Genomic DNA, 27,897 nt, shown 5'->3' with positions numbered 1-27,897 from the left:
AGTTTTCCTTTGACATCCTGGTGGTGGAAGTTAATGTAGTCGATGAAGATGGTCCCACCGGGCGTGCCAGAATGTGTTGTCAGTCGAAACCCACCGGCGAGCAGCGACAGGCAACACAAGGAGCCGGGAGTCTCCCGGGACTGCTGGTGGGCCCCGGTCCCTCGGTCAACGGCCCAGGTTCTGGCACACGACCTGGCGTCTGGGTTTGCTAGGCGTGCCATCTAACCTTGTACCTGATCATGAAGGTGTAGATGTGGTTTCAGTTAGTTTCCTGCAAGCACAGACACATTTAAATGTTAATCCGAGCTGTGATCGGCTCATCGGGTGATCCAGATATCGGCTGTAAAGAGCCGATTGTCTCCTAGTATCAGGTCGGATCTGTATATCTAAACAAAGTGCATATATCTGACACTAATATAAACTTGCTCTGTAATCAATAAGCTAATTCGATCTACAACGGTTAAAGCTTTCACCACATAACCGGAACATCCTACGCATAGTTAAGCCTAACAAATACGAAAGATAATAGGATAGCAACCTAAACAGAGGCCTAAAAACTAATAGAAAGCCTATTCCCGGAACAATCCCTCTTTATATTAATATAAAGCATCAAATGTATTGCCGGATCATTTAACTCGTTTGAAGGGCCTAACCATGCAGATATTAAGCCAAATCTTTAATGAATAAAGACTAACCATAACAGATTGGATCTACTAATTGAAACAGAGCAAGGTGATGAACAATGCACGGATACAGTATGAAAAGCCGATGCATCCCTATAAACGCTAAGATAACTAGTGTTACTTGCCATCAACAACACTTCAGCACGAGGAACACAAAGATAAATAACTTACCTGAGAGAAACCCTAAAACAGGGGTGGCGATGCACCGAGAGTTGTTTGCAAATGCTTGTTGTTGTTTTTATTTGTAGTCTAGGATACATATTTATAGTCTGGAGACTTGCCTCTCCTAACCAATCCTGATCGACTATGATACGAATCCTGACTATCTATATCTAAACTAACTTAAACTAGATACATGGCCAATCTGGCCTTAAACCGCCCGCGCAGGAGCTAATTCGCAAGCCCATTACAAATATCCTTTGAGCCCATCTTGCTCGCGGCCCACCTTCTGTCCTAGCCAAATTATGGTGATAACATAAGGTAAATTTAATCTTAGCATAAGGATCATCAGGAACACGATTACGATTACCAGTACCGCCCATACCTATAGTGTTATTGCGAAGATGATGTCGTAGCCGCGCTAATCGTGTAGCTACATGATCTATATTATCATGGGCATCATACACCTCATCCTTAGGGTGTATGGTGTCTTCATAGGTCGGTTGACGAGTTTCCAGCGCAGCAACCCTATCGGCTAGCGTGGATACCCTCCTGTCCAACCTCTCAATGATGTCGCCAAGCTTGAGTTCAATGAACGCGTCGGTGACAGCCTTGACGACCATCTCCTTCATATCTTTCTGAGCATTGTCTACAGTAGACTGTAGTTGCTCTTGGCTGACACACTTGTTGAAGTCCTTAGGAGTGCTATTTCCATCATCACTGGCATTGTAGACACAAGAGCAGCAACAAACAGTAAAGGTTATCCCTAATAATCTACTATGCAGGGTAGTGGTGCCTCTCAATCCACACAGCAAAAAGGAAACACCTTACCAAGCTCTTACAAGATTCTTACTAGCAAGACAAAGGATACCTAGGAGATGTAGCCCACGATTGCAAGGTCAAAAAACTATGTTATCCAGAAGTAGTATGTGGAGCTATAGGAAGGTCAAGTATGTGAGTGGCACACAATTCAATAACAGATAGCAATGCTGAATAAATGTCCGAATTGCTTGTTCTTAGTTGCTGGTCTACTCATATCCTTATAACAGTAGTGTCAAAAAGTAAGGAGCGAGAAAGAAACAATGAAGATCAGCAACAACACGATATCAGCAAGTAACCAGTAGCGCACACGATATCATCAAGTGTCTCCTCTCTTTGTGCCTCCTGTTGTGTCTTTTAGCACTAGTAGAAATCAATTTTTTTCTTTTTTCTTTTACTTTTATGATATTTTTTCTCAACCAGGAGCATGAGAATAGGAACACCACAAAGTATTAGCTCAATCTAACATAAGATGTGATATGTAGAAAATCACAATCTTTCTTTAAAACGAGTGTTGGAACTTCTGAGAAAAAAGACAATCTTCTGAACTTCTATTAGAAATTCTAAATTCACCGAACTTGGCGACGCAAGTGAATCGTATGTGCAAAATTTCACAAGAAAAAATTGAAGAAAAAGAACGCCTCAATTGGAGTTCCGGGCGAATAATTATGCCTATTTTAAAGAGGACCCTCCGTATTAGGTTTTTGTTGAGGTCGAAACTGGATCAGATGGATGAATATTGTTGCAGCGGAGAATGGGGATCGCATGACTGAACTCAGAAACAAAGTAAACTAGCAACAAAAACAAGAACTAGGACACAAACTCAATACTACGGACTCTAAAATAGATTTATGCAAAGGCTAAACAAGGTCTGGGACGGGGAAAACCTAACGACTAAAATTTTTTGGGGCTTTTCTATGGACTCAAGGACGAAACTAAAAACACATGAACTAGGTTAAGAGCGAACCTAATGGTGAACCAAAAGCTCTGATTACCAACTGATGTGAACTAGGGTTCCCGATCTTCCGAAAGGTTCTGTTAACTCTCAATTTGGTAGAGTCACGACACAATTCGATCGGGCTTCTGAACAACACATTCCGAACCCTGCAATCACAGCACCATGTTCTCTCAGGTTATCGACCGGTGTTGCACGGCCAACCTCACCAAGAAGGCTAATCCTTTCCTACAAATCGAAGAACACAAGCAAAAACAAGGAAGAATGCAACAAAAATAGCAGATGTATGATTAACTCACAAAGTTGGGGTCTCACAAACCGACGAACGGTGAAACTGTTCCTGACAGAATAATCTAAGCAAAACCCAAACCCTAACTTGGGCAACTCTACTAAATATAAAGTGTTTAGGGGCATGGAAGACCCCTGGACAAACCCCTAATGGGCTCCAATACGATACACGGGCCATCAGCCCAAAAGACGGCGGCGCAGCACCGAGACAGATTCTGGACGTCCACTTGATTCGACGATTCCCGTTGATTCAGGTGTCATTTGGTCATGGACCCAGTGCCATTAAAAGCTCTATGAAAATATCTTTCCAACCATATGTGGAACGTCAAAATTAGACTCCGTATATTGCCTGGGCGTCCAATCTAAGGCAGACTGCTCCTGGACTCCGAGGTGGACTCAAAGCTGAGTTCTATTGGGCCTCCAAATGTCTTGGACGTCCCTTGCTGGCCTTGTCTGACTCCAAGCTCCTCTCCACGCATCCCGTGGTCCTCTCCTTCATGCCTAATTATAATATAATCATTAGGTAGTAATCTATTCTCAAAATCATAAAAGGAAGTGCTTAGGAACGAGCTCACCTCTAAATTCAATTGTCTCGCGCGAGCTCTAGTGATTGGACCTTGAATGTCCAATGGAGTGTTGTCCAATGGGGTATTGTGTGCATCTGAATGAGTGATGTCCTCATCAGAGGAGGATGTGGATTGTCTACCACAACTCGGAGGAGGATTTGGATCATCTACCACAAATCAGAGGAGGACTAGCCACCGTCCATCAAAGGGCTTCCGTCTCCGCTGACTACTCGGATATCATCAACGACGCACTACCCTTATCAAACGGCCACGAGGGCCTGAGGGTGCCTCCAACTTGGTTGGGCGGGCCCGGGCATCGGAAGGGCACGGAGTCCTCCAAGCTACCCGGCTTAGCCCACTTTTCTGCGTTTTCAACTTGGTCGGTCGGGCTCGGGCATTGGAAGGGCACGGAGTCCTCCAAGCTACCCGACCTCAACCTACTTTTTTGCGCTATCAAACCTGACAACCTGTCAGCCATAGAACCATTCCTCCAACAAAGAAGAAGGGTGGATCGCCAAAAACTACTCACCGGATCATGCGGTCTTTTTGGTTTTCATTGAAGAAATCCCATTCACGGAGGTAGGCGCATCGGATCGTGTCCAACTCCATGACTACATCACCTTCGTCAGGGCACTCGGTGACCAACCGATGACTACTTCGACTACAAAACTACTCGGGAGCGGGACTCACTCCATAGGTGACTAGTTGGAATTGATTCCGACTAGTTGGGTCTCATCAACAAACTGTCGCGGCTCCATCAACGAGTGATAAGGCTTCATCGGCAATCACCCACGAATCAAGATCGACACATGTCCATGCTAGTCTGGTTTCTATGCTTGGGGGCTGGACGCAACAAGGCGGCTGCCCACGTGAAGACTGAGACCCGATTCAAGGAGGTTTTACGGAGATCTTTAGGGAACTTATTTAACCATTGTCTTGAGTTTTATCTCAAAATAAGGGTTTTTTCCCAAAGAATTCGTTCAACCACTCGATCAGGGAATCAACAAACTGATCAAAAGCAAGTGAAGGACCTCGTCGTCACTTCCTTTGGGCCAACCGAGACATCTTCGCCTGGCAACACATGACTTGTCTTGGCCCACTCAAGGAACTGATCAAGATCAAGTGAAGGACCTCATCGTCACTTCCTTTGGGCCAACCGAGACATCTTCGCATGGCAACATACGACTTGTCTTGCCCGCCCAAGGAACTGATCACCCACGTGAAGGACCTCGTTATCAATTCCTTCGAGCCAACCGTGACGTTTTCTCATGGCCCGCCCAAGGAATCGACTGAAGCTACCAGCAAGATTTATTTCTTCCTTGCTAGTTGACTTCCAGTTATCTTCCCATACTTCCAGTATTACTCCACCTACTGGTTCACGACAGGTACTATGTGGAGCTTACTGCATGGGCCTCGCTCTCATACTTCCATTACTACTCCATCCACTGGTTCACGACTGGTAGTACATGGAGTTTACTGCATGGGCCATGCTCCCATACTTCCAATACTACTTTGTCTACTGGTTCACGACTGGTACTACATGGAGTTTACTGCTTGGGTCTCACTCCCATACTTCCAGTACTATTCCGTTTACTAGTTCACGACTGGTACTACGTGGAGTTTACTGCATGGGCCTCACTCCCATACTTCCAGTATTACTCCATTTACTGGTTAATGACTGGTACTACGTGGAGTTTACTGCATGGGCATTACTCCCATACTGCCAGTACTACTCCGTCTACTGGTTCACGACTGGTACTACGTGGAGTTTAATGCATGAGTGTCGCTCCCATACTTCCAGTACTACTCTGTTTACTGGTTCACAACTGGTACTACATGGAGTTTATTGCATGGGCATGGCTCTCATACTTCCAGTACTACTCCATCTACTGGTTCACGACTGGTACTACATGGAGTTTACTCCATGGGCCTCGCTGCGATACTGTCAATACTACTCCGTCTACTGGTTTACGACTGGTACTACATAGAGTTTACTGCATGGACCTCGCTCCCATACTTCCAGTACTACTCTGTCTACTGGTTCATGATAGATACTACATGGAATTTACTGCATGGACCTCGCTCCCATACTTTCAGTACTACTCCGTTTACTGGTTCATGCTGGTACTATGTGGAGTTTACTGCATGGGCATTGCTCCCATACTGCCAATACTACTCCATCTACTGGTTCACGACTGGTACTGCGTGGAGTTTACTGCATGGGCCTTGCTCCCATACTTCCAGTATTACTCCATCTACTGGTGTAGAATTTACTGCATGGGCCTCGCTCCCATACTTTCAGTAACGCTAAAATTATTAGTTTCCGACTAGTATTCTATGTTACTGAAGAGGCCTCGCTCCCATACTTCTAGTAACGCTCAGATTACTCGTTTCTGACTAGTATTCTATGTTACTAAAAGGGCCTCGCTCCCATACTTCCAGTACAACTCTGTTTACTGGTATTACGTGCAAGTTTAATGAAGGGGCCTCACTCTCCTACTCCTAGTAACGCTCAGATTACTAGTTTCTGACTAGTATTCTATGTTACTGAAGGAGCCTCAATCCCATACTTCCAGTAACGCTCAGATTACTAGTTTCCAACTAGCACTCTATGTTACTGAAGGGGCTTCGCTCCCATGCTTCCAGTAATAGTCAGATTACTAGTTCTCGACTAGTACTCTATGTTACTGAAGGGGTCTCGCTCCCATGACACTGTGTTTACTAGTTCCCGACTAGTTTTATGCGTCGTCGACTACTTCAACTACTCGTCTCGCCTACAAAACTAGTCAGAATCGACTCTGACTAGTCGGCTTCATTGACAGTTCAAGACCCAGTAGCAACTTGGCCAATGCCTAGGCTTGGGGGCTGGCGCCACCGACTACTAGAAGTCTCTTGTGCGACTCATCTAGCTGCCAGGCTTGGGGGATAGATACGACACGGCTCTCAGAGACCAAGACTTGATTTGAGCGGTAATTTAGGGTGATTTTTGATGAAGTTATTTGTTTAACCATTTTTTCAGGGAATTCATCCTGAAAAAAGTGGTTTTTTGAATTTCTGAACTAACTTGCCCATCTTAACCATCAAATATTTACTGTCATATATTGCATGCCACGATTCTTTGGATCCTTTATTCAAAACCTTGAGGATTTGGATTCAAGACTCGAGGGCTGCAAGAACACGTGTCATCAACGACTTATTTTTCAAATCTTTTGGAAGATAAGGATAGAAGACTCAAGACTAAATTGACCCTCAACCTAATTCTATAAGTTAAGCTAAGGCTCGGGGGCTACTCCATTTGGAGTGCGAGTTCAATCGCACCCCATATAAAAGAAGACTTGACAACTACTCGGGGCACGAGCACCTCACAGCCTCGATGCATCCAGAAAGTACTCAGAAGACACCTTCAAAATGGAGTCTGAGAGAACTCAAAAATGCTTTCAGAAGTACTCAGAAGCCTGCAGTACTCGACTATGAAGAGCTCGAGGGCTTGTCAGACCCGAGCCCACGGGACTGCGCACATGGCCTACATCTTACAGGATAAGGGGTGGGACATGGCCCACGCCCTACACCAGTTGTAACTACTAGTAGCATAGTAGAACTACTTATACAATAGTAAAACTAGTCGGAGATAGTAGGAAACTACCCGAAAAGTACTTGGTTAGGACTCTTGGGCTCGTATCCGACTAGGACTTCCATGTAACCCTGTCCCCCAGACTATACAAGGGAGGGTAGGGACCCCGTCCAAACAGGAGATTACCCGATCACCACATAAGGCAATACTAACCACACAGGACGTAGGGTATTACGCTCTAAGTGGTCCGAACCTGCCTAAACTTTGTGTTCCTTGCACATTTGAGATCCTGATCTCGGCGACATCCTACCTACAAACTCACCACCTCGGGGGTATCCCTCGGTGGGTGTGGCGGTAAAACACCGATACCCAGGCCAACCGACCTCCCTAGCCCCGCCGGCTTGGCACTGGACCCAAATGCCACCTCACTGTTCTAGGGGCAAGGAAACACATTTATCTTGATCTTGAGCCATGCTATCGAAGTCGGTTTGGTCAGATGGACCGAAAGGCCTCAACATGGATGGAAGGGCCCACTTGCATGCAAGACTCGGGCGAATACCTAAGAACCACCATCCTGGGTGACATGCAAGTGTTGATCTGCAAGACGGTGCAACAGATGGACGAGATGCGCTAGAGTCAGGCTGACCGGCCTTGACCAGGCCGGCCAGCCTCTAATTGCGCTGCTTCAGAAAGATGCTACCTCCACCGACACCAGGAGAGCATCAGGACCAACCAGGAGAAGGGCGGTGACACGTGGCCACCATCCCAGGCCGGCCGACCCCTCTCTGCAACGCCATGTGTTCAACTTAGCGTGAAAGTTACTTCAACCATCATACCTGCATCTAGGACAAGCTAAGGTGCAAGAACCGACTTGGAAGTAGTATAAATAGACCAGCACATCCCACTTGTAACACACAGCAAGGAGTTCTCTACTCATTTCACTTTCTAGAGTTAGGTTTAGTAGTCTGGGAGTTAGAGTCAAGTCGAGCTTTATCTCGGGATTCCAGAGTCGTCATCAGAAGTCTGGTATAAGCTTGTATTTTCACTTTGACATTTATCAATATAATTTATCTTCTTTATCTTTTCGAGTCAGCATTACTTTCCGTATTTATTTATCTTTCCAAGTTATTCAGCTTGTGTGCAGAAGTTCTATCCTCTAGCTTAGGCTTTATTCTCTTTCTTGTTTTATCGGGATCTTACCTTACGGGTTTTCTCACCCGGACTAGGGAGCTCAAGTTAGGTCCCTAGGTTGAGGGGTATTTCTCTTGAAGGCCTCAAGAGAAATCCTAACACCGAGTGCAAATGTGGTGTCTGGCTTAGTGTTAGCTAGAAAGTGTGTTACACCCCACGGAACAGTGTGGTAGGCGGCAGGTGGTGATAGCCCTATTCGTCCCTTTTAGTCCACCATGTTCGGCTGTTTTCAGGGCCGTAGTAGCAGGTTGCCATTGGACTCCCCTCTCACCCCTTTCTGAAGTCCTTCCTCTTTCAACCGCCGAAGTAAGCTTTAGGTTCCTGATAACTAGTTAGAAGCAAAGTTTAGTCTAGTGAGGCTAGCTCTCAGTTTAGAAGTGTTTTCGGAGTCTTTCTCGCTCGTTGTCCTCCCAACTGCTTACTGCTCTAAGGTTTAGAGTCTCCTGTGTCAAACGTCATTTCCTGGCCATTTATCTTATCATATCTTATCTGGCTTACCCCCACTAAGTTAGTCGGTGGATATCTCCAGTAAAGTTTATCACTCGTTCATTCGATACTCTTTAGACCATAGTCCTTCCCCGTGGAAATTTACGATACCCTGGAATACTCCAAGGTGAAGTGCTACAACGGTGGATTCTGTGTGCTTACGGAATACATATTCTATTGGGCATTAGAAACACCAACACTCACAAGGTCCTTCAAGCTCCCATGGTCCTCCTCCTCATGCCCCAAAGAAGAAAGGTATTCTCAGTTTTATCTCACAAGGCATATTTGCTTGCTTCAATGTGGGTTGCCACAATGCCGAGGAGATGCATGCATACAAGAAATATGTTGATGAGCAGCCCCTAAAGATTGAGGCTAGGCAAAAGGAGATCATGGCCAAGAATGACATACCTCACTCTCCTCTTCATGCCCCTATGGATTTCCCTTTTCCTCCAACGTTCTTCAATCCTTGGGAGGAGATGGGAGGCCCCGACATGATGTTTGTTGCTCCCCACGTGGATGATGATGACATTGAAGAAGACTTGGGTGGGCGTGAGGAGTCAGATGATGATGATGATGATGATGATGATGATGATGATGATGATGATGAAGAAGAAGAAGAAGAAGAGGAAGAGGAAGAGGAGGAAGAAGAAGAAGAAGAAGAGGAAGAAGAAGAGGAAGAGAAGGAAGAGGAGGAGGAGGATGTACCTACGGCCGACACACGTTCAAATGAGGAAGAAGAAGAGGATGACGACAATGATGAGTAGTGGCTATGGAAGGGCCTCTCCTTTTTTGCGTTTGGTGCCAAAGGGGGAGTGAGCTCACCATAGGCCCATATGGATGGTTGCTTTATCTATCTTAGCGTTGTTCTTGAACTCTAAGTGCTTGTGGACATGAGACTTTGTATGTGTGTTATGTGTGGTGGTGCGCCAAGTGAGACTTTTAAATTTGTAAGACTTAATTCATGATTTTCCATTCAAGTGTGACTTAGAACTTGTTGCTCATGTGATGATCATGACTTGGAGTTTGTTTATTTCCACTTGTTTGTTGTGATATACCTTGTCATATGCATCACGTTGATATTCATCACACTTCGCACCCCACGAATGAAATGATATAGGTGGAACTCCTTTGATATGTGCAAATGGCATTTGAAGCCATTTTTTATTATACCTTGAAAAATGCACATATTAAGGGGGAGTTCAACTATATGATTGGATTCAAAAAGATTCAATATATTATTTGTGAGCCTTAATTGTGTTGTCATCGATCACCAAAAAGGCGGAGATTGAAAGTGCATTTAGCCCTCTAAGTGGGTTTTGGTGTTGATGACATGCATAATTAAGCAACTAATGAGTTTATCGAAGTTGTGGACATGTTAAGATCCAATGAAATGAAAAAGAGCAAGAAAAGTCACAAAATTCACTTTTATAAATGGTGTTGAAGCTTATATGAAGATCTTATGCATGTCATCAATCACCAAAAAGGGGGAGATTGAAAGTGCATTTAGCCCCCTAAGTGGGTTTTGGTGTTGATGACATGCATTATTAAGGAGCTAATGAGTTTATCGAAGTTGTGGATATGTTAAGATCCAATAAAATGAAAAAGAGCAAGAAAAGATACCGTACTATTAAGAGGGATGCGAACGGATAGCCTGAAGATGTTAAAGTGCTTGATTGAGATGCTAAACACCCAAGAGAGACACGAAACACACACTTATGCACTTAGTTTTCTCACCGATTCAGTGTGTGTCGGAAGTTCCGACCCCTGTCAGAATTTGATTCATAGTTCCGATAGGGGGTCCTCAGGCAAGCTGATTTAATAGGGTTGGAAGTTCCGACAATCACTTGACCAGCTCACTAACGGCTAGTTTTTGGGGCTCGGGTATTTATGCCCCCTCAGCCCCTCTTTCATTTGTTGTTGACTCTCCACGAACACAACACCTCCTAGAGCTTCAAATCCTCTCCTCAATCCTTCCAAGAGCAAATCCTTGAGTTGATTCAACTAAGGCTTGGGTGAGAGAAAGGTTGAGGTGTGAGGCTTGAGCTTTTGAGTGAGAAGGCAGCTAAGTTCATCTTAAGAGCACTTGAAGCATCTTCATCCTTCAATTCGCGTTTGTTACCCTTGAAGCTTGCTTGTAGACGGTTTGGCGTTGCCCGATTTAGCGTCCTCTCGTGTGTGTGCGCCCCGGGAAGTTTGTATTACCCATCCTTTGTGGATTTTATAGTGAGTGACTCAATCCTCCTTTGTGGCTGATTGAGGAAGGAAAAGGGTTAGTGTAAGACCCTACTCTCTGTGAGCTCCTCAACGGAGACGTAGCTTTCTTAGTGGAAGTGAACTTTGGTGAACAAATCTCTTGTGTCTTGTGCTTATTGCTTTTATCTAGTTTGTGTTGATCTAGAGTTTATTTTGTGCCGATCTACATTCTCAAGTTGTTGTGCTTGCAAATATCACCTGCAAAAGGCTCCTAGCATCATTACTCAACTTTTGATTCAGCCAGGTTTTGCAGTTTCAAATTTAATTTTGAATTTTGTTTAAGAACTTTCCTTTTCGTCGAAAGTTCTAGTCCTGTGTGAGAAGTTCCGACAGGTTTAATTTTTGCAAAGATTTTTTAGGAATTTTCAGATAAACCTATTCACCCCCCCTCTTGGCATCACCAAGATTCTTTCAAGATCAAAGAGCCCACCAAAGCATGCAACCGACCTAGGACAGCGCTAATGCACGCACACCTGCATGTGGGACCCACCTACCAGTGACTCAGCCAAAGGGTAGGTTGGATGGCGACATGGCCAAGACCAAGTCAGGCGCCACCGACCTTCTCCATCCACTTGGCAACGCCTCAGCTCCTCCCCAAGTCGGTTCTGTAGACCTTCAGCTATCTTCACGGCTGAGCACCGACCTACACACCCCTATAAATACAAGAGGGGGAAGAATTAGGACACACATTCACATTGCTCTCTTGCTCTCTCACTCTCAAATCTAAGCTTTAGGCTCATTCTAGAGGTGTAGCGCTGCCTAGGCGGTGTTAGAATATAGGGAGAAAGTAAGGGGAAGTCGGGGAAGTGCCGGGTTTGTCGGCACTCTTCTCCTGCTTGTACCTCGATGGATGCTTATCAAAGTAAGTGTTCGTGACTTCCTTTGTGCTTTAGTTTCTTAGTTAAGTAATAGTTCTAATTCCTTAGTTATTTATGGGTGATAGTTTATCACTTTAGTGGGTGCTCTAGTCTAAGACTCCTGATAGGGACGGATGTCCTTGGCCAAGGCTAGAGTTAGTAAAAGATAGTGTAGATGTGGTGTCTAGACTAGACTTTACCTATTGGTTGTATTATATCCCATGGTTAGATGAGGTAGCTAGCAGGTGGTGACAGCCCTGTTGTCACACTCTAAAATATTTAATTTTAGGATGTGAGTATCTTTTACAATGTGTTCATCTATCAATAGCATTTTCCGAGAATTTTAAAGATTTGTCTGACAATTATTCTCATTTATCCTAGAGCTAAATCCATTTTTATGTGGAAAGCTCTAAAATTCTTTTTCAGGAGTCCCAAATATTTTATTGGGAATCCTAGAGTCCCAAATTAATCTCCCGAGTTTTCCTCAGAATTTTTGGGATTTTTCCGGATATAGTTTTCATGGGTTAAAATATTTATCTAGACTTTTCTAGATTTATTTTAAGCTTAAAAATATATTTTGGAAAATATTTCTATTTTGATTTTCATCGTAGTTGGACCGAGCCGTATCTTTGTTGTACCTCCTTTTAACCTTGTCCTGTCCAAATCTTAAAGATGCCCCATCGAGCTCCCGATTCTCTAATCTTTCTTCTCGATCAAACCTTGCTCGAAACGAAATCGTAGCTTGATTTTAGCGTTCCTTTTCGAATGTGCCCCGCTGTCGTAACTACCAATGACTCGACCTGATCCCTTCCTTCTCTTTTTTGCGCTCCTGAATAAATCGTTCACGTTCAACCAGCTCTATCGGCTCGTTTTCGTGTTCAGTCTTCACCCGAACCTGTTTTGGCCCATAGCCGAACTCGCTCGCCACTCAAGTCTCGACGCGAGGTCGACCCTCCTTTCTTTACCTCTTCCTTCCTTTCTTTGTTCACTAACTAGTGGGGCCTGCTGGTCAGCCCAATCTCGTCTCCCGTGGGCAATCCGGACTCAAGAATGAGTCCCAGCCCGATGCGCCTTCTCGACCCTGCTTGCCAAATCTCAGGTCTCCGCGCTCCTATAAATCCGCGACCTTCCTTTTCCCCTGTGCCTCTCTCCCCCGCATGCCCCCTGCTGCTCTGCTACTGCATCTCCTCCTCGTATGGCCGGCTCTAGCCTCCCCCGCGAGTCCCTGCTGCCGCGCACAATCTTCGCGTGCGCCCCTGCACAGCCACCTCCCCGCATGCCCTGTTCCACTCGCCCCAGGCCTCCCCGAGCGCTGCATCGTGTCTCCTGCAGCCCAGAAGTGCTGCCGCCAGGACATGAAGAGCAGGGCCGCTGGCCACCAGGACGTCGTGCCCCCCTGCGTCGCCTTCCTCCTGCGTCCCGTGCAACCCCACTGCCGCTAGGACGAGCAGAAGTGCTCCTGCCCAGTGCCTTGCGCTGCCACCAGTGCTGCAACACAGCCGCCCGCGTCGCTTTCCCCCCTTGCACGTGCGGTCTGGCCCAGTGCCATGCCTTGCCTTCCCTTGTGCGCCACCACCGCCCCTGATCCCCTACAAGCGCCGCGATGCACAGAAACAATGCCGCCGCCATGAACAGACCCGCTGCCGCCCCTTCTATTGCGAAATTTGATCGCCACGATACATCCCCACAGTAAGTAAGGTATGGAATCGAATCCCCTCGTCATCCTCTTCCATTTGCACCGCTTCTCGCGCTCTCCCATGCCCGGAATTGCCGGAAATTTGGAGAATAGTGGCTGCCGGTCACCATTGCTATGTTCTTGAGCTTTTTGCAATTTAGTCCTATTATCGCCACAACTCTCGGCGCATCGCATCCCCTGTTCTAGGGTTTTCTTGAGCAAGTGCCGTGCAGCCCCGATCACGCTCTGCGTGATCGGGGCAGCATCGCCCTTGCTTGTTTACTTTGGTCTTTCTTGTTCTGAAGCATAGTTGATGGCGGGTAGCACTAGTTATCTCAACGCATATAGAGTAACGATTAGTCTTTCTAAGCTTTAATTATGTCTTGTTCGTTATCTATAGGCGTTCAGTTGTTTTTGTATCCGAATTCGGGTGCGAGGGCAGCGTCCTACTCTGTTTTCATTTAGTAGATCCAATCTATCATGTTTAGTCTTTGATTATCAGAGATTTAGTTTAATATCTGCGTAGTTGGGCCCTACGAACGAGTTGAAAGTTCCGGTAGTATATGATTGGTATCTTGCAATAGCTTAGAGAGGGACTGTTCCGGGAATCGGCTTTCGGGTTGATTGTTACGCCTCTGTCTAGGTTGTTGTTTTATTGCTCTTTTGTACCTGTTAGGCTTGATTACATGTAGAATGTTTCGATTACGTGGTGAGAGCTTTAACTGTAATAGATTGGATTAACTTAATGCTTATAGAGTGAAGTTTGTACTGTTATCGGATGTACTTGCTTTATTCATAGATCCGATCCGGTATTGAACACAATCGGCTCCTTACAGCCGATACCGGGAAGCATCCAATGAGCCGATTACAGCTCGGACTAATGTTTACATGTGTCTGTGCATGCAGGAAACTAATAAATAACACCTTTCTGATCAGGTACAGGGTCAGGTGGCACGCTAGCGACTCCAAGCCTGGGCGTGTGCCGGATCTTGGGCCGTTGATCGAGGGATCGGGGCCCACCAGCAGTCCCGAAAGCCTCCCAGCTCCTCGTGTTGCCTGTCGCTGCTCGCCGGCGGGTTTTGACCGACAACACATTCTGGCACGCCTGGTGGGACCATCATCGCCATCTTCATCATCTTCATCGACTTCGTCATCTTCTTCAACTCCATCAGCTGCTGTTGACGGGATGGCAAGGGATGAACCGATCACCTACGAGGAGCTGTCTGCTGAACATAAGCAGAGATATGATGAGATTAAGGCTCAGTTCGAAGCCGATCTCATCGGCTCTTTCGAAAGGACCCGTCACCACAGCGTCAAGTGGAAGGGGTTTTCACCCGAAGGCGCTTTGGATGGAGTGGATCTGTCCACCCCATCGGAGGACCGTACCAGAGCTCTACGGCAAGAGGTGAACTATGCGGTGGCCCACTTGTTGCACCGACATTCTGAGAGCTTGGTTAACGCTTTCGAGCGTGTTGCCCTGCGTGTGGTCCAATAAATTATGAAGCATCAGCACTCTCCAATAGGACCTACCTTGGGGAGTCATAAAGGGGAACTACCATTTCACACTAGGCCACCACTGCCTTATGCGCTCGCGGCTGCAGAGTCACATGGTTCTCCGGCTTATGTGGTTTATAAGGTGGGAGGTGATCCCATGGATCACCAGTTCTTCAGTGAGCCACCAAAGGAGATTCCGCATGGCTATATGTGTGCTTATATACCGGATAGCAGTAATCCAGTACATTCAGCACAGAAGGTAACTGGAGGGGTTTCTGGAGTAGATGCAGACAAGCAAGCGTGGCTGGCAGCCTATGCCACCGGGCTGAGTCACGATAGTGCGCACTCGGCCCTAGGATCACAGATGGCGGAGCAGATCAGTGCCATCCTAAGAGATCAGTTTGGCATCCTACCAAAGAGGAGAGTGATCGGCTATACTAAGTCGTATCCAAGTGATTACGATCTAATTCCTTTGCCGCCTAAGTATCGGCTTCCTGAGTTCACCAAGTTCAGTGGAGCGGAAGGCTCTAGCTCTATTGAGCACGTGAGCTGATACTTGGCACAACTAGGGATGATCTCGGTATCGGATCCTTTGCGAGTAAGATTTTTCTCGCAATCACTTACAGGGCCAGCTTTTGGGTGGTACACGTCCTTAGGCCCTGATTCTATCCGTACTTGGAAGCAGCTGGAAGAGCAGTTCCACATTCAGTATCATTCGGAAGCTGCAGAAGCAGGAATTGCCGATTTAGATCAAGTGCGGCAAAAGCGTGGGGAAACCGTGGCGGAATTTATCCGACGCTTCAGGGAAGTAAAGAACCGATGCTACTCGACACGGACTTTAGAAAAGGAGGCAGTCGAGTTGGCGTCTTTGGGGTTATTGAAGCCGATCAGAGATCTGGCTTTCCAGTTGGAGTTTACCTCTTTGGCACATTTGGTGCAGAAGCTGACAACGCACGAGCAGCGCCATCCCGAGCTATATCAAGATAAGTTCAAGCGTCAAATGGCGTTGGTCGATGCAGAAGAAGCTGAAGACTCCGGGGAAGAGCAAGAGGTGACAGTTGCAGAATGGACTCGGGGGGCAAACCCTGTGTCCAGCAAATGGGTGAACCAAACAGGGCCTGCGAAAGGATTTGACTTCGACGTGGGCAAAGTTGAACAGATCTTTGATCTGTTGCTAAAAGAGAAACAATTGAAGTTTCCGGAAGGATATAAACCTCCTACGGCACAGGAGCTGAAGGGAAGATCATATTGTAAGTGGCACGACTCTTTCACCCACAGCACAAGTGACTGCAAGGAGCTCCCTCGACAAATTCAATCGGCTATCGAGCAAGGCCGACAAACAGCCATGAAGGTCGATACCCAGCCTTTCCCTGGTGTGAATATGGTGGAAGGTTATGATCGGTCCGCAAGACGGCACCTGGATTTCGTGCTCGGCATCAACATGGCGGGGTTAGCGTCATGCCACCAAACCAAGAATAAAAACGCTGATCCCAGCGATCGGCCCCAAAAAGAAGAAAAGGGATATGTCACAGAAGAACAAGTGAGGTATGTAAGGAATCAACGGCCGACTTCCTCTGATCTTCTCAAGAAGTATGAGTACAGTACCAGCAGCGTCTCCGGCGGGAATCAGAGGAAGAAGAGTACGAGCCTTGTACTAGGAAGCGTTTGAAGAGACATGAAGACGCGCGTGATCATTGGCATTGCCCGTTTTTCAGGTACTGTTGGGATTCTGGTACGAGTCGACTACCTACTACTAGAGACTTCCCAGAGTGTGGACCCGTGAAGCCAGATGCAAAGGGGGTCTCGGTTTTCCGGCGCTTAGGGCCTGTTCCGACTCAGCAAGAACAGGTTCGATCGCCACGAAGGAAAGTGGACCTTGATGAAGAAGAGGACAAGTATCATCATCCACGATGGTGCCCTGATGGGCTCAATCGTTCTCAAAAGCGTAGGGTTCAGCGGTTGCGCAGTTTGGAAGAGGCCGAGGCTAAATATATCGAGTCATTAAGGAAAGCGCACCTAGATTTGGCAAAACAGGTCCATCGTGTGCAGAAAAAGGAGTCTCGCTCTCCCAGAAAGGAGTGGCGACCCAAGTCGGCAAGAGCTGATGTGAAGGTATCGGCTGATACGCATATGGTGTTTGTGATCCCTGCAGAATTCCATGCTCGAGCCCATGAGGAGTCGTCAGTAGCCCAGCTTGATTTGGGATCCCCGCCAGTGATATTTGAAAAGCAACAAGCTAAGAATTACAAGCATCTATAGGCTTTGTATCTTAAGAGATACATAAACGGCCAGGCCTTTAACAAGATGTTGGTGGACACAAGAGCTGCAGTTAATATCATGCTGTACTCGGTTCTACGCCACTTGGGGCGGTCCACCGGAGATTTGATCAAGACTAATGTCACGTTAAGTGACTTTAATGGGCAGACTTCAGAAGCTCAAGGCATCCTCAGTGTAGATCTAACCATCGGAAATAAGACCGTCCCGACCTCTTTCTTCGTCGTTAATAGCAAGAGCACCTACAATGTCCTACTTGGAAGGGATTGGATTCATACCAACTGTTGCATTCCCTCCACAATGCATCAGTGTTTGACCCAGTGGGACGGAGATGAGGTAGAGGTGGTTCATGCAGATGATTCAATTGAGATTTCACATGCTGCTATGAGCATCTGGGATGCAGAAGACCAAGAGCCGATCTCAGGGATGAGTCTAGAAGGCTACGATCGTATTGAAGCTACAAAAAATGGGGTGAGGCTGGTCTTATCAACTGGCCTTACAGAATAGAAGAGTCGCAAGGAACAAGTTGTTTTGATGCACTTGTGGAGGCGATTCCCGCAATTGGCCCCAAAAAATGAAGTATAAACTTTTGATGTCAAGTACTTTACATAGTCATAACCATTACAGAAAGGCCCGCTTTGACAGCCGGCCTTATTCTTTTTGTAAAAACTTGAAAGATAATGAAATACATGGAGCGGCCCATCTCGATGATCGGCCAAAATTCTTTTTACCATCTTCTTTTTCCATCTACTGTATCGACTTGACAGATGATGAGAAATTAGGATATGGGTTCACATCGGCTGACGAGCTTGAAGAAATAAATATTGGTCCTGGGGATAAGCCACATCCAACATTTGTCAGCAGGAAATTACGCCCATGTTTGCGAGAGCCGATGGTAGCTTTGCTAAAAGAATATGCCGATTGTTTCGCCTGGGATTACACAGAGATGCCTGGGTTGGACAGACGCATAGTCAAACATCGGCTCCCTCTTAAAAGTGGATTTCGACCGTTCCAGCAGCATGCACGACAGATGAAGGCTGAGGTCCTGGCCGAAGTGAAAAAGAAGGTGGAGAAAATGCTAGAAGCAGGATTCATCAGGCCTTGCAGGTATGCTGAATGGATTTCGAGTGTTGTACCTGTACAGAAGAAGGATGGCTGATGGCGTGTTTGCGTGGACCTCAGAGACCTCAACAGAGCTACTCCAAAGGATGAATATCCAATGCCTGTTGTAGAGATGTTGATCAATGCGGCTGCTGGTCACAAAATCTTGAGTTTCATGGATGGCAACGCTGGTTATAACCAGATTTTTATGGCCCCTGAGGATATACACAAAACCGCATTCAGAGTGCCTGGAGCGGTGGGTCTGTTTGAATATGTGGTTATGACCTTTGGTTTGAAGAATACTGGTGCTACATATCAGCGTGCCATGAATTATATTTTTCATGACTTGATCGGAAAGTTGGTGGAAATCTACATTGATGATGTCGTGGTGAAGTCTGCGATGGTTGAAGGACACCTGGAGGACTTACGGCAGGTTCTGGAACGAACTAGAAGGTTCGGGCTTAGGATGAACCTGAAGAAGTGTGCTTTTGGCGTGTCGGCTGGACAATTTTTGGGTTTTCTGGTTCATGAAAGAGGGATCGAGATTGGCCTAAAAAGTCCGGAAGCCGTACGCACCATGGTGCCACCTACTACAAAGAAGCTCCAGCAACTCATTGGCAAGATCAATTTTGTTAGGAGGTTTATTTCTAATCTTTCTGGGCGAATCGAGCCTTTTATGAAGTTGGTAAAAATCAAAGCCAATGAAGAATTTTGCTGGGGGGTAGAGCAGCAACAGATATTTGAGGAAATTAAGGAGTATTTATCAAAACCACCTGTGCTGGTTCCGCCCCAACAAGATAAGCCATTTTATGTGTACCTATCAGTTGGTGACACCTCCATCGCGTCGGTAATAATACAAGTGCATGATAATAAAGAGAGGGTTGTATTCTACCTCAGCAGAAGGATGCTGGACGCGGAGACAAGGTATCCCAATATCGAAAAGCTATGCCTTTGTTTATTCTTTACATGCACCAAGCTTCGTCACATCCTACTATCAGCTGAGGTAATTATTATCTGCAAATCCGATGTTATAAAACACATGCTATCGGCTCCTGTGCTGAAAGGCCGATTGGGAAAATGGATGTTTGCATTGTCAGAGTTCGATATCTGATATCAACCCGTGAAGGCAGTCAAAGGGCAAGCGTTAGCGGATCTTATTGCTGAGAGGGTCAATACCAACATAGCAGCGCTTTCTGTACAAGCTTGGGCTATGTACTTCGACGGATCAATTTGCGGAGATGGATGTGGCATAGGTATCCTGCTGGTATTGCCTCGGGGGGCAACGTATTCTTTCTCAATCAGATTGCCTACTACCTGCACCAATAATCTTGCAGAGTATGAGGCGGTGCATAAAGGTATGGAGTTGCTTCTTGAGGCCGGAGCTGAAGCGGTAGAAGTCTTCGGGGATTCGAAATTGGTGATCTCTCAACTCACAGAGGAATACAGGTGTGAAAGTGAACTACTCTTTCCATTGTGGGTGCAATATCAAGAACTGCTAGCCCAATTCAGGTACATAAATTTTTATTGGATACCTAGGGCTCGAAATTCAGAGGCCAATGATTTGGCACAACTGGCTTCAGGGTACAAAGTTGACGGATCTAATCATCAGGTGCATCTACTGGACCAGGGGGATTGAAGAGCCGATATCTTCAATTACTTGAAGGATTCGGCTCGGGGGGCACCCAAGAGAATACGTTATAAAGCCATGAGATATGTCCTGATAGGGGACTGTCAGACCCGGGGCCACGGGAGGCGGCAGGCTTGTTCAACGCCACCGGCTCTGGCTTCGAATAGTCGGAGCTCGGGAGGCAGCAGGTCGGGCAGAGTCGCGTCTGCCCCGGAGGCTGGCTCCGTGGGCGCTGACCCTTCTAGGAGTGACGGCTTGGGGGCTGGCACACCTGTGACTGCCCCTACGCTTGAAGACTCTTCTCGGGTCGATGACCCGTGGGCTGGGGTAGTCGAAGCAGCCGAAGTCAGCCAACACACTAGTCGAAAGATCCAAAATTTGTTGTGTACCAGAGGCAAACTTACAGTGTAGACTTCTTCTTGATGGCTCTTTTCGCCCGTATGGCCTGTCGCGGTGTCCCCGTTGCTGGCGGCGGGGTTTCACCAGCTTGTGGCGCGGTCCCCGCCACGGCAATGGTGACGGCTGCGGCGGCCGATGGGGCTGTTTCTTCTTCTTCAGGCTCGGCTCGGGAGGAGGAGGCGGAAGGACTACACGAGGATATTGCAAGCACGACATAATATCAACATATGGCAATACAATAAGGCAAAAACAAGTACCCGGAAGATTTGACTTCTTGCGCCTTCCGCTTCCGCACTATCCAACGACCTTGCGGCACCAGCGGCAAAGCGCCGGTCAACTCCTAGACTGGCTCGGAGGAGTTGTCCCAACGCGCTTCTTCTTCAGCTCCCTCCTCCGCCTGAGAGCTCACATCCTCGGTGGACCCGCTGTGCGCTGAGCTACGGCAATGTGAGCCTCTTTGCCTCAACAACGGCACTGGGGAGGAGGTGGTCCGGCCGGGGGATGTCGGGTCGTGGCGGATAGCTGCGTTACAGCTCTGTGTGTCCCTGCAGAAGTTTCTTCAGTCAGTAATGGATTAACAGAGGTTGATTTCAATAAAAAGTAGTCGAATACTCACTGGTTTGGACGGATTTCGCGCGGAAAACAACATTGGCACATACGGCATGGCGTCCACGTCCAGCAACACCCGCTGGACTCGCTGGAGTGTGGCTTCGTCCGATAGTTCCTCTGCGCACATGCGAGAAGGATCAGCGGAGCCTGTGTACTCGAATCCAAGCTGGTGGCGTTGTTGGATCGGCTAGACGCGCCGTTTGAAAAAGGAGAACATGACGGAAGCACCGGTCACTCCCTTCATCTTCCGTGCCTCTATGATGTCGAGCAATTCCCTGACTTGATCCATGTCTCCACTGGAAGGTTCAAGATTCCATTTCGGCCTCACTACAGGCGGTCTATTTGATTTCGCTGGGAGTTGGGGAGCATGGTTCTCGATATAAAACCAGTGATTTTTCTACCCAGGAAGGTTGGAGGGGAATCTGTATGACAGATACTTGTCGCCGGCCTGCTGACGCAGTTGGATGCCGGCGCCCCCTGCAACGGAAAGGTTTTTTGATGTGGGTTGTGGTTTGATACGGAAGAGGAAGCGGAAAAGATCCCAGTGGGGATTCGGGTTGAGGTGGTGGAGCTCAAGCCCGTAGTAATACAGAAGGCCGCGGAAGAAAGAACAAGAGGGGAGGGCCAATCCCCGTTCGGCAAAATGGAGAAATGTGACGATTTCGTCAACATTTTCCATGGGGAAAGGTTCACGGTAAGAGGGGCGCCAGTTGACAAGGTTCTTCTCTTGCAGCAACCCCTCAGAAACTAGCTTGTTTAGATCGTTGAGGGAGCACTTACTGTGTTTCCACTCCACGGTCGACGGCTGCGCTTCCTTCTTCTTCCTTTCGATCTCTTGACTTTTTGGGCGCCATCTTCGATTCGCTTGCCACGAGATGCTCGGGGCTGCGGGGAGAGGGGCGGGGAGATCGGAGCGGGAGGATTTCTTTGGGGGAATGGCGGCAGCGCTTGGCCCTGATTGGGGATTTTGGTGGTTCTTGGCAAAATGCAGATTGAAAGCACAGTTTTCTCACTGTTGCCGCGGGGTTAAATAACCAGCGGGGTGGGGAAAAGTTACTGTTCCGAAGTTCAAGAGTCATTTTTTGGGAATATTCCGAAGATGAGGGGTCATTTGGTGGATTGTTTGGATTAAATATTCGATTAATCATTTTTTCAGGGCTAATTAGCCCGAAAAAAGGGGTTTTCTGAATTCTTGATCTAATTCCCATCATTTGTACCATCATCTTGGTAATTTATCAAGTTGTCATTTTTTAACCTGCATGCCACGATTTTTGGACCCTTATCTCCAATCTTAAGGGATTTGGATTCAAGGCTCGGGGGCTGTGGGATACGTGGCATCGACTGCTTATTTTTCAAATTTCTTTGAAGGATAAGGAGGATTACAGACTAATGGGACCCTCAGCCTGATTCTCCGACTCAACCTAAGGCTCGGGGGCTACTCCATATGGAGTGCGATTTTTAAATCGCACACCATAACAAAAATTCGGGGCATGAGCACCTCATAGCTTCGATGCAGCTAAGCAAGTACTCGAAGAAGGACTTCAAGACGAAGCTTCAGAAGAAGTCGAAGACTGCTTCGAAAGTACTCGATAAGCCTGCACTACTCAGCTACGAAGAGCTCGGGTCTTGTCAGACCCGGGGCCACGGGACTGGGTACATCACGTAGTTTAAAGAGGTCTAAGAGATTAAGTCCGTCTTATCTCTTATTCATCTTGTTTATCTCTTATTTATTCCGTTTAAATAGGAGATAAGGCTAACCGATACAGGGGGAATCTACTCGAGATATGTTCTGGTACGATTCCTTAGCTGGTGTTGGTTAGTATTTTTGTAACCCTGCCCTCTCGGATATATAAGGGAGGACAGGGACCCCTCTCAAAAGAGGATCTCTGGATCATTCTACACCAAATGCAATACAAACCACTACAGGACATAGGGTATTACGCACCTAGCGGCCCGAACCTGTCTAAGCTTTGTGTTCCTTATACCTTCGAGTTCCTGATCTCGGCGTTCCTCACCCAAAATCTACCACCTTGGGTATACCCCTCAGTGGGCAGCCGATTAAACACCGACAGGGACGACATGTTCTACAGGACTTTGGAGGGGCTGTTGCTTAAATGCCTAGGGCCGGTTGAGTCCAATCGGCTCTTACTTGAAGTCCATGAAGGAACCTGTGGGACTCATCAATCGGCTCATAAAATGAAGTGGCTGATTAGGCGGTCAGGGTACTATTGGCCCACCATGCTTGAGGATTGTTTTAAATATTATAAAGGATGTCAAGCATGTCAGAGGTTTGGGAAGATTTAGATGGTACTAGCGTTAGTAATGAACCCCATCATTAAACCATGGCCGTTCAGAGGCTGGGGCATGGACATGATCGGCAAAACTAATCCTCCATCCAGCAAAGGCCACCAGTTCATTTTGGCCGTCACGGATTACTTCACCAAGTGGGTAGAAACAGTTCCTATAAAATCGGTGGCATCCAGAGACGTTATTCAGTTTGTTAAGGAACATGTCATTCATAGATTCGGGATCCCTCAGACCATTACAACAGATGGAGGTTCAGTCTTTATTTCAGAGGAATTCAAGAAGTTTGCCGCCGACATGGGCATCAAGTTGATCAGGTCGTCCCCATATTATGCCCAGGCAAATGGACAAGCTGAAGCGTCCAATCAGCCTCATCAAGTTGATTAAGAGGAAGATTGATGAGTACCCTAGACGTTGGCATGAGGTCTTATCAGAGGCATTGTGGGCATACCGTATATCCTGTCATGGGGCAACGAAAATTTCCCCTTATCACTTAGTCTATGGGCAGGAGGCTATGTTACCATGGGAAATTACGGCTGGATCAAGGCACGTAGAGTTCTAGAATGATTTAACAGTTGAAGAATATGCTACTCTGATGAATGACAATGTTGAGGACCTCACGGAGCTCAAGCTTTGGTCACTTGAGAAGATCAAGGAAAATAAGGCCAAAGTAGCCCGCGCGTATAATAAGAAGGTCAAGCTGAAGGAATTCCAAGTAGGAGATCTGGTTTGGGAAGCAGTACTACCATTGGGAACTAAGGACGCAGCGTATGGCAAGTGGTCCCCAAACTGGCATGGGTCGTATAGGGTCGATCAAGTCCTACCTGGGAATGCATATATACTCGAAGAATTGGATGGTGTTAAGTTCCTAGTGGCGGTCAACGGTCAACATCTCAAGAGATACTTCCCAAGCATGTGGGCCGATGAGCAGTAAAGCCGATGTCATGCATTAGGCTATAAGCCGATGCGACCGATGGGCCTGAATAAAGTAGCGCTGGAGCTATGCGGAAGGGTGCAAACCAATAGAGCTCGATGGCCCGGGTGTGCAAAACCGGTGACTTGTGTCAAAATAAAGAATGAAGAAAGAAGGCCGATGCGTACAATCGGCCCACACGTTAAAGAAAAGCATTTCATAAGTTGTCAAAATAGCCGATGTGAGACCATCGACTCTAGAGTTTTTTGAAGTAATCAACATAATGGGATCACCGAGCAGCCGATGTGTGACCATCGACTTTAGAGTTAAAATGTACGCACACAAAGTTTATCTGTTAAAGAAACAGGCTTTCTGAAGGAACTCATCAATGGCAGCAATGGCGTCGAGACGGACACGATCAACTTTAGCGATCATTGCTTCATCCTCCTCATCCACTCCCGGCACAGAGCACTCAGTTCGGCCAGATCCACCTTCAGTTCAGCGGTCAGGGCTTCTGCTTCCCGTTTGGAGCTTGCAATGAGATCTTTTTCTTCTTGGATGTGCTATTTGGTGGCCCGGACTTTGGCCTCGAGATCCTCTAGATCCTTCTCCATAAGAAGAAGCCGTTGGGCGGAAACAGATGTGTCAGCCTTGGCGTCCAGAGCAGCTTTCTTCTTATTGACCGACTGACACCGCTCGGCAATGTTGGTTCTCAAGGGGGATTGAAAGCGACGGGTTTCAATTCTATGGCGAGCCTCTGCTACTTTTACCCGAAAGGAAGGGAGGTGCCCGGCCGGCAAGAGCTTGACTTGAAGACCCACGGGAAGCTGAGAGTTGACTTCATTAAGGATCCGCTTTACCGTGCTAGAATCCTAGATCAGGGCGTCGATCAAACCCGAAAGAAGATCCTTCATAAAGAGAAGCTGACTGGCGACGCTGGTCGAGTCGGGTTGAGGATCATCGGCTTCTAGTATGGCCGACCCGATGGATCCAGGATCAAACGCAAGCAACTCTGAAAGGTTCACACTCTGAAAGAAGGCAAGTGAGTAGAGCAGTGCAGAAAGGAGCGAAAATGACCTGGGAGTAAAGCATACCTGTCCTGGGAGAGAAGTGGCGACAGCCGATGAAGAAGTGGTCGGCTCTTGAAGGCACGTCCCTTCTGGAGGAGTAACGTTGACAGCGGGAGAAGTGAAGGTCGGCTCTGGAGGAGTCACCTTTTCAGAAGAAGAAGCAGCAGCCGACGAAGCAGCAGTCGGCTCTGGCAGGCGTGTCTCTTGTGAAGAAAGATTAGCACTTGCTGAGGCAATAGATGGTCTTTCTAGAGAAGAGCTAATGACTGATGCGGCCACAATCGGCTCCTACAGACCTGGTGAGGTGACCGGGGCATCAATCAGCGTCGAGGGGCCTTCCAGAGCTGTTGGGTCAGGATCACGAAGGGTAATCAGAGCTCTGATAGGCACTTCCACATCCTCTGGAACCTCTGAAACTGAGTCCTTCTGGCATGGGGGTTCTTCCCCACTGGAGACGTCCATGACGACGGGCTGCAAGAAAAGAGAGTGTAATTAAGAAGAATGAACAGGAACAGAAGGTCGATTATGAAAGAAGGTGATCCAAACCTGGCTAGCAACTGGAGCTTCTTGACTAGGGGAGGACGGTCCAGCTTCCTTCCGGATTTTCCTGACAAGCACCTTCCTCGTCTTAGCACGAGCCCAGGGGGCAACGACGTCAGAAGATCGTCTCCGCTTGGGGGTCAGCTTTGTGGTGCTGGGCTGGATCTGCATGATACTTTTCGAAGGAGGAGGTGCGTTTTTGCCAAAGAGAACCACAGGGGCAATTGGCGAGAACCGGAAGACAGATCCATCATCATTCTTGGGCTCTGGGCCATCCTCCTCCTACAGAAAGAGAAAAATGGAATCAGAAAGATTCAGTAAGGTCAAAAGGAGAAAATAATGGGTGAACGGTAATACCTCTCCTTCAGGGATTTCATATTCAGTGTGAATCTGTTGCAGCATTGGCCCCAAAGACTCTTCGGAAAATATGAGTCTTCCACATCAACCACCAGTCCTCGAAGTCAACAACCGAAGAAATAAAGGCAAGGTCGATAGGAATCGGGATGGAAAGGTCTGAAAACAGACTGTAACATCTTTGGGTGGTGACGGCGTCAGGAAAGTCCACTCTACTTGATGTTAGATGATGAAGGAGGAAATGTGGAGGCACCTGCCCAAGACCAAACTGCCGGGCTGCTACGACCGGCTGATAAAATTCATATCCCGGTTTAATGAGCCGGTTGGAAGTGCTCATGCCGACTGGAAAGAGGCAAGGACGAATCATGATGGAGTACAGGCGCCTGGTATCGATATCATGGGTGAATCAGCTAGTCGGAATGTGGCTGGGTTCTCAAAGAGTTCAGAATCAGCATACGGGAGGAAGATTGGATTATCCAGACCTTTGTAAAAAATCCTAAACCATCGAGAGGCATCTAAAGGATTTAACTTCCCGCCAGGGAGACTGTATAAGGCCTGTCCGAAGTTGGTGCATCGGATTTGTCTCCCACTCTGGTCTGGAAAAGAGTTGTGGGTCAGAGAGGGGAAATTTGGGATGAAATCTTGGAAGTAAAGGTGAGCCCATAGCTGGATGAACCACCAGGGACCACCAGTTCTAAGTTTTTTCTGTGAAAGAAAACTCAAGGACATCAGATGAAGGTATCTGAAGATTTCTCCAAGGAATAATTTACCAAGACCAATGGTGTGACCTTTGGCCAGCTCGTACGCCAGAGGAAGATAGTTTTTGGTTGGAGCAAGTGAAGGGCCACAGAAGAGAAAGTGCTCTAGCCATAGATTCAAGAAGGCTGTGTGTTCTTTCTCTGTCACAGGTCCTTTTGTTTTCAGATGTTGGTTCAGATATGCGCTCCAGTTGGTGCACTCTGCTTTGGAAGACAGTTTGAAGGGGACTACAGAAAGCATATAAGCAGAAGGACAGGATGATGAGATGTCTAAGCCTGTAATCATCATAACATCTAGAAGAGTTGGAGTCATTGGACCATGTCCAAAGAGGAAACAGTTCAAGGCATCGGACCAGAAATAGCCGATGATCTTCAGAAGGTTCTCATCCTTTTCAAGAGGAGAAAGAGATAGAGACAGAGCATCAGCTATCCCTATAGATTCCCATAAAGGCTGGTAGGTGTTCGCTACTCTGTTATACCAAACTACCCAGCCCTCTGGAGGATTTGGCCAAACGCGAAGGCTATTGGACCAAGATTCTAGATCTATGTCTTGACTCACGAAGGGGATTCGGTTAGCCTCGCAAGAAATTAGATCTATGGGCTTCTCGTAAGAATCAGGCCCAAGACAGAAAGAATTGGGGGAAGAAGGATGCAGTAAGAGGATATCGGAAGCCTGAAAAACCCACAAGAGATAAAGTAGTCGAAGATGGGGTCATTTAGCAGCGCAATGAATCTTGTGATTACTGCATTAAATTAACAGAGGCCGGAGTTTTACCTTCAGGCCGAAGACATTCGTGGCAGTACTCGAAGACTCCGCCATCGGGAACCTTGATGAAGTTGAGAACTTGGAGAATAGATCTAGGTTTGGCGGTGCAAGATTGAACGTGTGTTCTAAGGCTCAGAGGAGAATTCCGTGGCTAGGGTTTATGAGCAAAGGGGATTTTTGGAAGT

Source organism: Panicum hallii, chromosome 4 (genome assembly GCF_002211085.1).
Source record: "Panicum hallii strain FIL2 chromosome 4, PHallii_v3.1, whole genome shotgun sequence".
In the NCBI taxonomy this organism is placed as follows: domain Eukaryota; kingdom Viridiplantae; phylum Streptophyta; class Magnoliopsida; order Poales; family Poaceae; genus Panicum; species Panicum hallii.
Note: the sequence above shows the minus strand (reverse complement) of the source record.